General features: G+C 46.9%; 1 pseudogene; it reads left to right on the forward strand.

Annotated features, from left to right (window-relative positions):
- Positions 1–4,853: 4,853 nt before the first annotated feature.
- On the forward strand, positions 4,854–6,956 carry LOC131912825 (programmed cell death protein 7-like; annotated as a pseudogene).
- Positions 6,957–17,759: the final 10,803 nt, after the last annotated feature.

Genomic DNA, 17,759 nt, shown 5'->3' on the forward strand with positions numbered 1-17,759 from the left:
CAGCTCTTCTGTATGTGTATTTGTAAATATTCAAAAATCCAGAAATAACCAAAATCTAAAATGCATGTGGTCCCAGGTGTTTCCCACAGAGAACTCTTGACCTTTGGAAATCTAGGAGGCCATGTTTTTTGAATGGCTACTTCATTGCCAGCCTGAGGCCCAGACCCACAGAGCAGCCTGTGTGAGATGGAGAGTCCCATGGTCTGATGTCCCTGGCGAGGGTTCCTATGCAGCAGAGCTGACTCAGGCTGTACTGTAAGGCCAGTGAAACTGACTCAGAGCCTGACACTAGATCCCTGATGATCTTACCACCCCTGGGGCCTTAGATGGCTCCACACACAGGGCCTTAAGGGATCATCAATCTTGGGTTGTAAGTGAACTGCCCTTCAAAGCAGATTGGGAGCCCCAGTCATTCTGAGTCAGGAGGGTTGGGAGCCTAAGGCCAGTCTGGGCTCCATACAGAGATCTTGTTTTTATCTATCTATCTATCTATCTATCTATCTATCTATCTATCTATCTATCTATTTATTTTGTTTTTCTTAATCATTAACTTGAGCTATAGCCTATGCAGCTCCATAGGTGAAACTCATAGGCCCTGGCTGCGGAGCATTTCCTGTATTTTATTCATTAAAACTCTGTATAAGCTAACATTATTATTATCAATTAGACAGTACAGCTTAGGGAGGGATCATCTTCATGACAGTTCACAGATAAAAATCCCCAATAGATCAGGATGTTTCCATGAGATAAACACACTACATTACAGGCAATGGGGGTCTCCCATATCCATTTACACATTGCAAAATACTAGAGAAAGATCATAGCAGCAAACCTGTAAAGGCACTGCAGGAGCAAAAGACATTCTGGGGTATGTGGTCTTAGGGCCTTGCCTAACCAAGACTGACCCGTCAGAGAGTTGGGCTGATACCTTCAACTTTAATTGGCACCTGCTGCTTGGGGATTAAAAACATAGAAAGATCATGTGTTCCAGACCAACCTGGGTTACAGAAACTCAGCCTCAAAGAAGACAGGCAGACCAGGGCAGAGGCTCAGTTAGTGGAGGGCTTTCCTAGGGCACACAAAGCCCTAACCTCCATACCAGCACCATATAAACATTATCTTGACATCCAGACAGGAAGGAAGATCAGGACTTGAAGGTTAGCCTTAGCTTCTTGGAGAGTGGGAGACCAGCCTGACCTACAGGAGACATTGTTAAGAGAGACTGAGACAGACAAAGATCCTGGCTTTGGGGACACAGGCAGGTTGACCCTGGCAGGAGAGCTGCCTTGAGAGATGGGCAGAGTGTAATTAAGGTGTCCTAGGTCATACTTGGAGGGGTGCTGTCTCCAGGGTACCTGATACCTAGGATGGCAAGAGTGGCCTCAGAAAGAAGAACGGCATGTTCTGAGTGCTGTAGAGTTAGGGGAGGCTCAGCAGGAGCCTTTAACCTTGTTCAAGCTGGGGAGACAGAAGGCCACAGCAGCCTCCAGGGTTTGCTGGCAGCATCCTATGTCCCATCTTGGGCACCTATATATGTGTTCTAGGTTGTCATAAGAGGTCAAAAGTCAGGTGGCTTAAGAGAGCAGGAATGGAATTTGCTGGATCTGGAGGCCTAAAGTCCCAAATCCTGTAGATTGCCTTCTTCAGAGGCTCTGGGGAAGGCTCCTTCCTGCCTCTTCCAGGATCTAAGACTTGGGTGGCCTGTGGCTCAGGTTACATCCCACCAGTCTCCATCTCTGTCTTCCTCTGAATTCCTGTGTTCTTTATTATGTCCTTATTGAGACACGGTGTTCCTGATTACTCCTCCTAGATTGAACTTCTAGACCCTCCTGCCTCGGCCTCTCCAGTGTGGGGTCAGGCTTGGGGTTGTAGCTCAGTGGTAGAGTATTTGCCCAGTTTGTACAAGGTCCTGGGTTCCATTCCCAGTGCTGAAAAAATCCCAGAAACGCACATGCCGTGAACACATGACTGTGCAACCATGCCAACCTTGTGTCTTCTAAGACGGGCAGACAGTATATTTAGAGCGTGTTCTAACTTTCTATGATATGTTCTTATTCCCTGGCTTCTGTTAAGACCCTATTCCAAAATAGCTTCATACTCCAAGGCTCCCAGCAGGTGTGGATCCCAGCAAGCAGCCCAACCAACTTCCACACTGGCCCATGGTGCCCTCCATGCTGGCTCACACTGAGAGCTCTGGCTGGATGTTACACTCCCATGCTTTGCCCACAGACTTGTGGCCCTTGGTCATCAAGGAATGAGGTCACTCAGCAGTGTCTGGGCCACTAGACACCCACAGTTCTCTTGGTATTCCATGCTAGACCTCGGCTGGGGTCCAGTCAGCCCATGGTGCATTCCTAGAGCCACCTACACTATTTATTTCCTTTTTACTTTGCAGTGTTGAGAATGGAAACCAGGACCTTCGGCATGGAAGGCAAGTGCTGTAGCACTAGGCCAAGCCTACAGCCCCACACTAGAAGATTCCAGGCAAGGGCTCCAACCCCTAGCACTTCCCAAGCCTACAGCCCCACACTGGAAGATTCTAGGCAGGGGCTCCAACCCCTAGCCACTCCCCAAGCCCCCACTGGGAGATTCTAGATGCTAGGCTCCACCCTTTAGACACTACCAAAGCCCCTCAGTGGGAGATTCTAGGTAGGAACTCTACCACTGGGCCATACCCCACACTTTTATACCCTGATGCTCTGCACTGTCCACCTTCTTGGCTCAAATCCAGTAAGTACTAAGGTGTACCTCCCAAGTGAGGACACCATGTGACTGCCTAGACTTACCTATGCAGGCATACCATGCTGGCCCCAGACCTAAGTATCATCAGGCTGTAGTGTCCTCTCACAGCAGAACCTTTGATGGAGGTGTCTGTCTGGGATTTTGTGTGCACTGCACATCAGCCCCTCAGTCATGGCTAGTTCTTTATGTTTTGGGGTTGGGGTACAATCTCTCAAACTCTCTGATTTGGGATCCAGGATAAGAGGTTGGCTACCTTATCCCAGACAGTCATAGGTTGTGTTTGTTCTGTGCCTAGAACTTGGCTCCTAATAAGTGGGGATTGAGGGTGCATTCAGCTCGCCCATTGATGGCTTCCTGCTGAAGCCCACGTTACTGCAGAAGTAATTACACCTGCCAGAGCCTGGTGTGCAGGGAGATACACCATGCGGAGGGGTGCAGTGCAGGTGGTAATCTCTGGACAGCAGGAAGCCATCCCTACACCTCTAGGGAGAAGGAACCACCAGCCCTGCTTGGAGAAGCTTCCAGTAAAGGGGGTTAGGAGGATGAGGTGTCATGCATGCTGGGCTGTGGGTGGCCTTCAGTCACCATAGCCCTGGCCTCCAGAGCCCACAAGTCCTTTCTCTGAGGCCCTGACCCTGCAGGAACCTGAAGAAACTCTGGAGCTGGCATTGTGAGCAGTGTGTGTCCTGCACGTGGAGGATGAGAGCTGGAAGGGGCTCAAGGGTTTGGAGATGGACTGGTGGCATGGACTGGCTTCTTTCAATGGGTGAGACTGCCCTGCGGGCTCACGACCAACCAATGGCCCCCTTAGCTGCCCTCTGCAGAGCCACATCGCTGTGCAAAACAATGCTCCAGAGAGCATTTTTCTCCATGTTTCCTGAGCCTTTTTTTGGTCCCAGGCCTGGGTACTGGGGAGCAGATGTGCCTGTCCAGGCTCTGCTGCATGTCTCTGAAGGGATCCCAGGCTCCTTGAGCACATCCTACTTTCCTGAGAAGGGCATTCATGCATGTGGAGACCCCAAGCTGCCCAGGACCTTCAAGGCCTCCCTTCCCTAGCAAGGAGCCCAGTGCCTTTGAATGCTTCTGGGGAGCTACTGCTTAACCTTCTCTGAGGAATTTCTGTTCCATCAATAACCTCCCTTTGAAGCTGTTTTAAAGGTAGTTTGGTTTTTTTTTTTTTTTCTATTTATATACATAGTTAAGTATTGACACCAGGCCTCAGGGTCCCTCTATCATTTCCTACCCACGTATTGCCAATGGCTGAGTCTCAAGTGGTGTCAGCAGCAGACTCAAGAGTCCTTCCCCAGAGGAGAGGACCTAGTCACATGCACTGTGGTTTATACACAAAGCTGCTTTAAATTGTGTAAATTAATTAATTGTGATTCTTAGCCAGGCAGTTGTGGCCCATGCCTTTAATTCAAGCATGTCCTCTAAAGACATGACTTACTCCCCTTTGTGGGTGACAGAGCAGAATTTACCTAGAAGTGTATCCCCCTCCACTAAGTTAAATCCAGCTGTCACAGAGAATTCGGGATTCCTACTCCCTTGGAGAATGATGGATGGCAAAATTTTACAGTTTCAGAGGAACAACCTTTAATAGTAACAGTGAATCCTACTGCAAAAGAGCATTTCAGGACACAGATTACTGTCGCAGCCGCTGCACTACAGACTGACCTTGACACCCTTCTTCGCCCAGGGTCTCCAGGGACCACAGCCCTGGCAGCCACCACCTCCCACGGCTTTCCGGCCTCCTCTTCCCCAGGGGCCGGCCCCTTTCCCGGGGACAACCGGCCCCTCCTCCAGCCTCTGCCTGCAGGGCAGCCCGGCGCCCAGGCCGAGGCCTCCCGCGACAGCGGCGGCAGTGGCGGCTTCTTCCAGGTGCCGCCCGACGCCGCCGCCGACTCCGCAGTCCCCGCCCTCCCCGGGCCGGATACCAGCGAGCATCCGCGGCCACCGCTCCCGGCCCTGGACCGCCACGCACGCCTCTGCTGCCCGACATGGCCAACAGCGCCTGCGCGCCCGGCGTCGGCTAGAGGCGGAGATCGTAACCCAGGCGGCCGGGCGACCCCACACCCCCACCTCCCCACAACCCCAACACACACATACACCCCATGCGGGACCAGCCACTTTGCGCCTGCGCAGTGCCTCCGCGAGGCCGACCGCCACAGAGCAGCCTGGGCCTCCCTACAGTGGAGCGAGCTGAGCGGATGCAGCCGCTGGTCCAGGCCGCCTACGAGGACGAGATGCAACGGAGGTGGAGAGGGCGGTACCCCGCCTGTTGTGACTCCGCGAGAGGGTTAGGGAAGGCGAGGCTGAGAGGGAGGCTGAGGCCGTGCAGGCCACAGAACCGGAGCAGGAGATTGACCCCTGGAGGGTGAAGTGCGTGCCGGAAGGGGAGGAAAAGAAGCCAGAACAGGGGCTCACAGTGGCTGCTGATGGGGTCTTATCTGAAGTAAGGAAAAAACAATTGGACACTGAAAGAATAGTGGACATTCTGCGAGCTTTGGAGAAACCGAGGAAACTGAGGGAAGAAGCTGCAGCAAGGAAAGCGGTCTCTCCCACCCCCCCACCCCCCCCACCCCCCCCACCCCCCCCCCACCCCCACCCCCGCCTCAGCAGGTGAAACTTTCGAGCACCATCTTCAGAGGCACTCGGGAGGCAGAGCCAGGCGGATCTCTGTGAATTCGAGGCCAGCCTGGGCTACCAAGTGAGATCCAGGAAAGGCGCAAAGCTACACAGAGAAACCCTGTCTCGAAAAACCAAAAAAAAAAAAAAAGAGGAAACTCATTTAAAAGCGCACTGAGGGAGATGCTATCTTCCAGAGGTCCTGAGTTCAATTCCCAGCAACCACGTGGTGTCTCACAACCATCTGTAATGAGATCTGGTGCCCTCTTCTGGCCTGCAGGCAGAACCCTGTATACATAATAAATCTTTTTTAAAAAGAGCTCTGAACTGTATGAGGCTGAGGAGAGAGCCTTCAGAGTTATGCTAGGAGAACAGGAGGAAGAGAGGACAAGAGAATTAGAAAAGAAACCGAGAAAAGAGAAAGAGAAACTTTTACTTCAGAAACGAGAAACTGAGTACAAGTTCTTTGGAGAGTCAGATGAGTTTCCACTTGCTCACCTCTTGCAGCTGTTCCGCAGGTGTTACCTCCAGGTTCAGCACTCCCTGCCTGCGCTCATTTGCGCTCATTCACATAAGGCATGATTGGGATCAGTACTTGGTCCGATCTGATCGATCATCCTAAAGGTAGCTCTGTTCCCCAGGGAGGAAGGGTCCTTCCCCCACGATGCCCAGGATCATCCTAAAGGCAGCTCTCTTCCCCAGGGAGGAAGGGTCCTTCCCCCACGATGCCCAGGATCATCCTAAAGGCAGCTCTGTTCCCCAGGGAGGAAGGGTCCTTCCCCCACGATGCCCAGGATCATCCTAAAGGCAGCTCTCTTCCCCAGGGAGGAAGGGTCCTTCCCCCACGATGCCCAGGATCATCCTAAAGGCAGCTCTCTTCCCCAGGGAGGAAGGGTCCTTCCCCCACGATGCCCAGCAACCGCCATTAAGCTGCACTAAGAGGCTCGAGGAGTGTGGTCCAGCAGGCGAGCACTGCAGCTCTAGATGTTCGGGATGCTCCATGTGGCACTGTCCTAGCTGGAAGTCCTGCTTCCTTCTGTTCTCTGCCCGGACCAGAGGTGCTTCTTGAAGCACGAGATAATAAGGTGTTTCCGGAAAGGGCCTAGATGAACTGGGGTTATTAGCACGGGCCGGGGCCTCGGCTCACTAAATCTGCCTGTGTTTTGAGGGGCTTGGTCTGGTGCGGCCTGCTCCTTTGCTCTAGGCTTGTTGTATATTGGTGGGTAAGTACGGTCAGCACTTGGTTACTCCTTGAAGGTGTTCACTGAGGAGAGGTAGCAGCCACTACTCCTGATCTTCCCATACCGACTGCCCTCCAGCTCCCAGGGGTGCAGGTCAAAGTTTGACCTCCAGTTCTGTTAACCCCAGTTTTGGTGCAATTGGGAGGCTGCTCCCGAGGACGATGGCAGTGGCTGTAGACTGGGCTGTCAGGAATGCTGACGGCTTAGAACTGTTGTCCTGTGGAGAGCGTGGAAAACCTGACAAGTGCCAGACCAGCAGTGCCTGTGTTCCGCATGAAAGCGCCAGTCTAGAGTTCCAGGGGATCGAGCTATGTGGGGTCTCCAGGAATAGAAAAGTGTTTTTCTATAGGATGCTAATCTCAGTCACATGGTAGGCGCTGGGGTAGCTCTAGGATTCTTTTTTTTTTCCCCCTTTAGCTCAAGCTTCTAGAAATATCCATGTAATAAACGTTTGGAAAAGAGCAAATACGAATGGTAAATTTTATTTTTTTATGTTCATTAACAAATGGTTCTGTGCTTGGACATGAGTCATACGACATTATGGATTTTGTTTTGCTTTATTCTGAGTTGTGTTATTTAATTTCCTAAAATCTAGATAAATACCATTTTCAGTGTTTCTTTTTTTAAAAAAGAGAGCATTTCAGAGATGTCTACTGGTTCAACATGGACCCTGTGTGTCTGCAGTTTTTCATATCTCAAAGTTGTAGACAGGGTGATTACTTGAAAAAGAGCTATGGGCTTCTTGGACAAAACATCAGGGGGACATGGGCTGCTAGAAATTGTACATTAAAAATTATTGGTGTACATCTCCTTAGGAGTAGAAAGATTTGAGCAGAGGAAAAGCCATAGCCCGGGTAGACATGGGAGGTGCATTTCCACACAGAGATTGGGAGTCCCTTTTCTGAGGTTGCACCCGGGGAGGGCTTCAGAGAAGGCTGAAGCACATCCAGAGCTGCTGGGCATACAGGGGAAGGGTTCTGAGAGTACACGTTAGCACTTGTCCTGATGGGCCTGGAAGGATGCTTTAGTGGGGATGCAACAAGGGAATGCAAAAGACTTTGAGCAAAAGCCTGTAACTGTCTCATCCTTAGCCTTGGGACGTTTGACCTACAGAGGCCCAAAGAAGCATGGCTACACTTGTTTTGAAAAGGCGATTACAATCTGACTTCCTACCATGTGTCTAAGGGCAGCCATGGCCTATGGGTCCTGCCTGAAAGATGTGCTGGGGTAAAGGTGGCACAGAACTTGTGGCAGTGGCCAACCAAGTGGTCAAACGTGAGACCCATGCCATGAGGGGAGCCTATGCTTGACACTTCCTGGAGGGCCAGTAAGCAGAGGCTGGACAGCCCAGAGACCTAGGAACAGAACATTCTTATTTCCTGAGAGGTATTAGGAAACATGGGGATGTTTCTCAATAAGTTGGGAAAACTATCCAATGTCCTGCTTGTGTTGAAGAATCCTGCTTGTGTTGTGAACGGCAGTCTCTCACTTCTCATAGCTAAAGGATGCAGAGAAAACCTGTGGAAGGGCATGGGAACCATATATTTAGGGCAGGAAAAGGGCCTTACTTTCAAAGATCAGGCAGGGTAATCAGAGTCAAAAGGGTCTGGGTATTAGGAATTAGCAAGGTGAGCTAAGACCCAACCTACATCGAAATCCAATATGATAGCTGTCCACAGATAGACATGAAGCCGCATGAAAACCATCGAGTCTGACATGTTTTGTTGGGGTAGAAGTGATTGATATCTAGGTGGAACTTGTGATTCCCTTTCTTCAACTGCAGCCTTTCCTAGCTATACTGCCCTGTGCCTGTTGGGATGCTGAGTACCCTGACACCCCAGTAAGCCAGATGTGCTGGCAATGGGGAACTACAGTGAGTCTTGTCACCAGCCACAGCAGTGAGGCTGCATGTCTGTCCCTTCAGCCTCCAGCAGTGTCCCGGAGTCCCCACCAGGTACCCTTGCTCATGCCCCATCAGGACCTCTTCTGCCTATTGACAACCATGAGGCTCTTGACTTCTCTGTAGCCAAGAGCTCTCACTTGCTCTGCTTTCTCTCTTAGCAGCGCTATTCCCTTTGAATGTATGAAATAACTTCTGGTCATGCCTAGTGTTTATTTTCTGTCTCCTGCTCCAAGCTAACTCCCACAAAGGTGTGGAGATGCTCAACTCGTTTGTTCATGCATGCTCCACAAGCCAGAGCCAAGTAGGTACTCAAAGCATTTGCTGAATAAGTTAAGAAATTTGACCATTAATTAGCAATTAACCAGCCACTAATTGGCTAGAGAGATGGCCTGGTTTCATATTTAACTATTAATAACACACATCTAGCTTTTTACATGGGTACTGGAGATCCAAATTTAGGTCTTCGAGCTTATACAGCGTGCATTTTATCTTCAACCATCTCTCCAGATCTCATATTTATCTGGACCTCAGCATGGAGAAAATACAGTAATCTGGGAAAGGATGTAAAATAATTGAATGTTTTTAATGGAGTTTTAGATTCAGAAAAAAGACATACGTATATATCTTAATACTTTTCAACAAAAAGAGTGAAAAGTCATACAGAAGGTCCTGTATCTCAAGAGTCCTGGAGACCCAGGTTTTCAAAGTAAAGGGGTCAGACAAGTTCTGCCCTGGGCACTCAAGCCAGGTCAGGTTGGCCTCATCCTCAGAGAGTGTGCCAAAGGTTAAGCTAGACACACATATACAGTTCCACGGTGTGTTTTTCCTAAATTGTAATGCATTCACTTTTCAATTAGAAGGTCAGTAAAACATTTTTAAAGATTATTTAAAAATAATCAGAGAATCCTGTAGTCCATGGTTATTCTTATTTGTTTATGGCCAATTTATACATGTATTTTATATAGTTACAGCCATGGTAAACAAACTTTTATTGCAGGACTTTTTAGCATAATATATTAGAATAATGTTTTGTTGCTACATATATTTTATATGTCCCATTTTTATTTTATTATCTTATTTTTTAATTCACAATTTTGAAGGCTTTCTCTTTTTAAAAAAATTAATTTGTGTGTACAGATGTTTTGCCTGCGTGTATTTCTGTGTACTGTGTGTGTGTCTGGTGGCCCAGGAGGCCAGAAGAGGGCATCAAATTCCTTGGAACTGGAGTTACAGATGGTTGTGAACCACCATGTGGGGTCTCTGGAGGAGCAGACCGTGTTCTTAACTGCTGAGCCTCTCATCAGCTGTTATATTCCATCTTAAAGTAACTACATGGTATCACATTGAGCAAATATTTTGTGTTTAATCATCCTTAAACCACCAGATTGAGTTTGTTGTCAAATATGTACTAAAAATTTCTGTGGTGACTTTGGTTTCCAGTAACCCAGATGTATAGAAAACAATTTTTAGCAATGGACTAAATATTTTCAGACATTTTAAAACTCTGGCCAGGCTAATAGTCTCATGTTTTTGTTTTTTTAAGCAGACAAACAAAGGATGCAATATAACACTGAAGTTTCAAAATCTCAGTCCAGATCTGACATTAAAACCTTAAAGCAAATGAACTCTTAAGGCACTTTTTAAGTCCCTATTATTAGCAACAAAGGACAACCTGAACAGCCTGTGCATACCAGACCATAGGATGTGAGCCCGCTGTGTCTGTTTGGACTGCATGATATTTACGATTTCTAAAGGACATTTGAAGGTAGAGAAGATGTCATCAAGCTAGTCAGAGCCCTCCTCTCACCCCATGTACATGCATGTGGACATATGTGCTCACATTCACCTGCATAATTCACAAACAGAAACACATGACACACAGCACAACCACATAAAATTATATACACTCAGCTACACACACATGCACACATAGACACACAACCATACAAACATGCAACATAAATGTATGATACACACAGGCAACCACATATACATTAACATGTAATACATATAAATGTGCATGCACACATGTGCACACACACACACATGCATACATACCCATACACCCTTTTGCCTTCCTACAAGCTCCTTGACCAGCAGAGGTGCCTGAGTTTATGTTGCCTCTGTTAATCAAGTATTAAGAAATGGAGAAACACTGAAGTGATTCTGTGTACATCATGCACGATGAGTACATTTAGGAGTTAATGCTGTCATAGTAATAGACAGTTGACTGTAAACAATGATCACGTAGACTCAGATATGTGCATACTTTGAATGTGTAAAAATCATATTTTTACTTGTTCTGTTTCAAAAATTATGCCCTTTTTTGAGATTGCCTAGGACCAGAAAAAAAAGGAAAAAAAGGAACCTGGCTGAATAATAATGACATTAGACTTACAAGGACAATTTCAACTTTTTAAGTACTTCACATCTGTGGCATATGACTCTAGAATAAAAATAAGAGCAATTCAAATAGTGTACAAAGACATCCAAAGCTGGGATGATATATGTAGCTCGAGTTTTCCTGCCTGGCCACAATCTGGACAAATCTCTCTCACCTGCCAGTCCCACAGCCACTCAGACCCGACCAAGTAAACACAGAGACTTGTTTCTATAACTCTATATATCACCTTTTTTGTCTCTTTCAAGCCTACGTATCTTTTACACACATTGTAAACTATTACATCTGAATCTATCTTATTGTGAATCTATTGCCTTAAACTGCAGCAGCTGTGGCTGCTGGCTCCACCCACCTCAGCTTCCCCACATGGCTGTGGTATTTTACCACCAGCTCTGGGAGCTATCGTGGGTCTATGCTTTTATCCAAGCAGCATGTAGCCCAGAAACCTCTTTTTTTGTTTTGTGCTGTGGGATGTATGGCAAATGTGTTGCTGATTAATCAATAAAAGACTGATTGGCCGTTGGCTAGGCAGGAAGTATAGGCGGGGCAAGGAGGAGAATAAAGCTGGGAAGTGGAAGGCTGAGTCAGAGAGACACTGCCAGCGGCCACGATGAGAAACAGCATGTGAAGATGCTGGTAAGCCACGAGCCATGTGGCAAGGTATAGATTTATAGAAATGGATTAATTTAAGATATAAACACAGTTAGCAAGAAGCCTGCCACGGCCATACAGTTTGTAACCAATATAAGTTTCTGTGTTTACTTGGTCGGGTCTGAGAGGCTGTGGAACTGGCAGGTGAGAGAGATTTGTCCTGTGGGCCAGGCAGGAAAATTTAAGCTACAGTTTTGTACTAGCAAAGTCTAAATCCACCATGCAACTTAATGTGCCACTTGCAGAGGCCTCATTCCCACCATACTGCAGGTTGAGCGCGTACACTAGGAACCCACAAGTAGCTCAAACCGGCAGCTGCTGCTCATTTGAGAGAGACAATTAGGAACTGTTTTTAGTTCTGTTTTAGAATCTTTTTTCTCAGTTTTTAGGTGGAAACTCTTGCCCCACGTTGGGCGCCATTTGTAGCTCGAGTTTTCCTGCCTGGCCCACAGTCAGGACAAATCTCTCTCACCTGCCAGTCCCACAGCCACTCAGACCCAACCAAGTAAACACAGAGACTTATATTGGTTACAAACTGTATGGCCGTGGCAGGCTTCTTGCTAACTGTTCTTACAGCTTAAATTAATCCATTTCCATTAATCTATACCTTGCCACATGGCTCGTGGCTTACCGGTATCTTCCCATGCTGTTTGTCATCATGGCGGCTGGCAGTGTCTCTCTGACTCAGCCTTCCACTTCCCAGCTTTATTCTCCTCCTTGTCCCGCCTATATTTCCTGCCTAGCCAATGGCCAATCAGTGTTTTATTTATTGACCAATGAGCAACACATTTGCCATACAGAACATCCCACAGCAGATATATTCAAAAGTTTGTATTGAAACATGAAAGAAAAAAACATTTTGAAAGGGAATCTCGTCACATTGCCTAGTCCGCTTTCTCAGAGGCCCCTCCCTGGGACTGTCTAGCCCTGTAGAATTCCACTTTTGTTTCCTGGGATGATGCCAAAGGAGTCTTTACCCTTGAATTAATGTGTCTTTCAGAGACTTAGGGCACTAAGCTACCATAATGGAACCCTGAACTCATTATGTTGCATGTAACATCTGGAACTCAGGAAATAATAGGGTTATGAAACGATTTTAGGACATTACAGTGTGAACCTGAACAACTCTTAGAAACTTGTTATAGTTTTATAGATAATTCTGTAGTGTCTGTTAAAAACACCTACATTTACTATATAAAAATTAGCACTGTGATAATCCAATATTTACATAAATTCATATCTAATTAGTTCCCATACTGATTATAGGTTCATCTGTTTCAAGTATTAAATTAGTAAGCATTCAGAAACTTCAATACATTGACTAATTCAAGCGTTTGTTACCCAATAAAAAAAGGTGAACAGGCTTTGTACATATTACTTTATTTTATGCTTGGCTTGCTCAGCACAAACTCCCATCTTCATGACAAATGTCCCAGAGGGAGTGCTGATACCAAGGCCACCACAGCTGAGGCGACACAACCATGCCACTCAGGCAGTGGAAAGGAAGAAATCAGAACGGACAATCAGGCATGTCCAGCTTGTTTCATTGTAAGGGAGGAGGCTCCTGGAAGTGCTTCTGAGTAATCCCAAATATATTAATGAAAGGGACCCTCTGTCTCCCAATGTCCAGTATGCCTTTTCTCAACAACATCCCATCTGTTCATTGGGTTTCAAGCCCTGCACATCCTCAGTCCAAGTGATCTAGATGCAGATCCATGTCCTCTTCCTCCTCCTCCTCCTCCTCCTCCTCCTCCTCCTCCTCCTCCTCCTTCTCCTCCTCCTCCTTCTCCTCCTTCTCCTCCCCCTCCCTTCCACCGCTTTCTTCTACCAGGAAATAAGTTTATCAAAAATAAAGACTTGGAGCTAGGGAGATAACTCTTAACGCCATGTAAGCATGAGGGCTCCCAAAAGCTCACATAAAAAGGCTAGGACAAGTGGTCTCAGTATTATCATAATCTCAGTGCTAGGAAGGTAGAAGCAGGTGAATCCTTGGGGCTCACTCATCAGCCAGTCTAGTCTAATTAGGAAGGTTCATGTCAGTGAGAGACCTGTCTCAAAAAACAAGTTGGACTGCAACTGAGGGACAGCATCCTACATCGAACTTCAACTTCCACATGCACATATATCCACACAAACATGTATGTATTTGAGCGAGTGAGGTCACACACACACACACACACACACACACACACACACATACACACACACACACACAATTTGCCTGTTTACACTGCCCGCCCCCTCAGCATTTTAAGCAGTGCCTGGAACAAAGCAGGTGCTGAATAAATATGATTGAGAGAGGGTCAAATACCTAAGGCAAAGCTGGGAAGTGATCTGAGAGAAAAACTGGATTTTGATGACATTTGAATCTGTGGTTTTGCTTTGAAGTCTGGAATCAAATAACATTCATTCTGTAAAACAGAATAGTGTTCCAATGAGATGAACAGACTGGTTCAATGAACAGAAAGAGCTGAAAGGAAGCAGAAACAAAAAAGACATTGGCTGTTTCAAAGTTACCCTGCTTGTAATGCAGAGCAGGGATGGGAGATGGGACAGGAAAAGAACTGATTAGCTAATATCCGGGTACTTCATGTTGTTTCTTTTGTGCAAGGAGTAGGACACCAAGAGCATCTTTATTGTTCTGCTTTAAACTGGCCTGTTAGGGAGGCACACTGCTGTCTGGCTCATTTCAGCCTGGTGGTGTGCAGCCGGAGCGAGTCTCCCCATTCTCTTCGACTAAGTCCCTGGAGCCTGTGCAGGGCTTTAAATGATGCCTGTCCTCTGCCTTACGCTCCTAGTTAGAGGGTGAGCTGCTTCTAGACCTTGACCTTGGGTAAAAGATGTCATCTTTGATGATCAGCCCTCATCAGGGAAACAGCAGCAGTAGTGATAGCATGGGTGGGCGCGAGGGTTTTTTTTTTGTTTTGTTTTGTTTTTTTTAATTCTCTTTTTCTTTTTGGTTTTTCAAGACAGGGCTTCTCTGTGTATCTTTGGAGCCTGTCCTAGAACTCACTCTGTAGACCAGGCTGGCTTCGAACTCACAGAAATCTGCCTGCCTCTGCCTTGGGAGTGCTGGGATTAAAGGCAGGCACCACCACCACCCAAAGGGTGTGAGTTTTAAGAAGTGTGGCTAACCTGGGATCAAGCACCACTAAGTCTGGCTCATGATTTTATTTAGAACTCTGTGACTTGACTAAATTTATTTCTGGGTCTTTCATCGTGCAGGTCAATACATATCCCTTTGTTTGCTGCACCATTTTGAGTTTGGATTTCTCATTGGCAACCCAGTAGTAACCAGGAAGCAGGTCTCAGCCTACAGTGGTTGGCAGAATCAAGAATCTAGCCAGAAAGGGCTTAAATATTTAATAGGTTCAAACAAGACCATCATTTAACAAGAGAACTGTAAACAAAGCTGAGCATGCAGGTGAATGCCTGAAATTCCAGCCCTGGGGCGAGGGGGTATGGAGGCAGGAGATCAGGATTTCAAGGTCATTCTTGACTGTATGGTAAGGTTGAGGTCAGCATGGACTACGTCAGATGAGAGAGACAGAGAGACAGAACAAATTAACAGATAGTAATTTGAAGTATGAAGATATACAAATTTACTTTTTGGTGACATTTTTAGTTTTGAAAATCCAATCAGTCTTTTCAACAAATGGCACTGGAATAAATGAACAGCCACATTCAAAACCAAAAAAAAAAGAAACATCTGGATTCATGCTTCATAATTTTCATAAAATTCCACTCAAGCCGGGCGGTGGTGGCGCACGCCTTTAATCCCAGCACTCGGGAGGCAGAGCCAGGCGGATCTCTGTGAGTTCGAGGCCAGCCTGGACTACCAAGTGAGTCCCAGGAAAAGCGCAAAGCTACACAGAGAAACCCTGTCTCGAAAAACCAAAAAAAAAAAAAAAAAAAAAAAAAAAAAATCCACTCAAAATGGATTACAGACCTAAACAAAAAAATACAAATAAAAACTCAGGCCGATGGGGGGCACTCACCAAGCTAAGACAGAGCGCCTGTGCGGTCTGGGCAGGCGTCTCCATGACAGGTAAGGTGACCTGCTGAAGTCCCATGCAACCTAAGTCAGAAGCTCATTTTTTTAGTAAAAGGGGGACCTGTAGGGTCCTGGCCCCCATTTTGAGTAACTGTGGCCTTGCTTGCTGACCTTGACCTTGATATCTTCCCTATGCTAATTCCCTGCCGGTTTCCACCCTCCTGAATGCTTAAGGGAAGTTCCTTGTCTGTGTATCCTGCATATTGTAAAACATCAGTAGCGAACTTCTGCCCCCTGGGGTTCTCCCACTGTGCTGTAAGCCTGTATTTAAGACCTCTTCCCTCCTTCAATAAACAGCATTCAGCATTAAATAAATAAATAAATAAATAAATAAATAAATAAATAAATAAAACTCAGGCTGAGTGGTGGAAGCACACACCTTTAATCCCAGCACTCCCAAGGCAGAGCTAGGCGGATCTCTGTGAGTTCAAGGCCAGCCTGGTCTACAGAGCAAGATCCAGAACAGGCACCAAAACTACACAGAGAAACCCCCTGTCTCGAAAAACAAAAACAAACAAACAAAAAAACCAAACCTCTAAGGTAGCTTGGGAGACAATAAGATAACCTAAAATTTGGCTGTGATTCCTGGATGCAACACCAAAGTCATGATCTACAAGAGGAAAAACCTGATAAACTGGATTCCATCAAAATGAAGAATTTCTTCAAAAGACACTGCAAAGAGAAAAAAAGACAAATGTGGGTGGTGAAATGCTCACAAATCAGTTCGAGGAAGAACTCTTAATTTTTTCATTAAAAAATTTCATTTATTTTACATACCAACCACATTTTCCCCTCCCTCCTCTCCTTCTGTTCCCTCCCCCCACCTCCGGTCTACACACACCCCGGCATTCCCCCCCACCCCCTACCCCTCACCCCCCCACCCCTGCCTTCAAGTCCCATCCACTCCTCCTCCATTCTGAAAGGGCAGGCCTCCCAGGGGAGTCAACAAAGCATTAAGTTGAGGCAGGACCAAGCTCCTCCTCCCACATCAAGGCTAGGTGAGGCATCCCGGCAAGAACTCTTAAATAGTAAGAAAACAAACAGTCACATTTAAAACAGGCAAGAGGTCTAAAGATACACCCGTGCAAGGAAGATAAACAGAAGTCAAGCGAGCATGTGGGATGATGTGCAGCATCATGTGTTGCCAGGGAACTGCAGATTAAAACAATGACACACTGCACACCTATCGAAAATAGAAAACACTGGGGGCTGGCGAGATGGCTCATCGGTTAAAGGCATGTGCCACCGCATCCGATGGCCCGAGACCCACATGGTGGAAGGAGAGAACTGACTTCCACACATGCACTTCGGCATGCACCCCTGCCCCTTCCCTACAAAATAAATCAATAAATAAATGTGAAAATATATACAGAAAACACCAGTGACAGTGGATGCTGGTGAAGATGTTCCCACCACACAGCAATTGGAACTCCTATTAGAAAGGTTAAACAGCCATTTTACAAAACTAAAGATAGTCTTACTGTTGTACCCAGAGTCCCCCAAAGACCACCAAGAGACGGAATCCAATGCAAAAGCAAAGAGTCTTTACTACAAGTTAACTGAGAACTTTCCCTCCGTCTGACACAGCAGCAGAGCAGGAGAGACCCCGAGTAGCAACGGGGCAGGCTTTTAAAGCAAGGGGGACTTGGGTCTACAGACTGCATAGGAACAGACTCAGGGTTGGTTTAGGTGAGTGGCAATCATGTTAGTAACTTTTAATTGGCTAGGGTTAGTTGGGGGTTACAGTTATGCATTTTGGGCAGGCCTGGACAAGTCCCAGGCTTTGTCCTTGAGCTGCCATGGGGGCTGGCTGGCCTAGCACATACTGACTGTGGGGGCTGACTCAGTGGCCCAGGCTCTGTCCTTGAGCTGCCATGGAGGCTGGCCTAGCACATACTGACTGTGGGGGCTGACTCAGTGGCCCAGGCTCTGTCCATGAGCTGCCATGGAGGCTGGCCTCCCACGTTCACATTGACCCATGCACGTAGCTCTAAGTTAGTGAGGGATTCCAGACAGTAAACAACTGGCTGAACCTTGAGCGGTCAGAGTACGTGCAGAAAGGGAGCTACTGCAAGGACTATGACTTTTGTTCATGATCCTCCCAGAAACTGCTTGCTCAAGTCTCAGGAAACTGAAATTGAG

This window comes from Peromyscus eremicus, chromosome 6, assembly GCF_949786415.1.
Source record: "Peromyscus eremicus chromosome 6, PerEre_H2_v1, whole genome shotgun sequence".
Taxonomy (NCBI): domain Eukaryota; kingdom Metazoa; phylum Chordata; class Mammalia; order Rodentia; family Cricetidae; genus Peromyscus; species Peromyscus eremicus.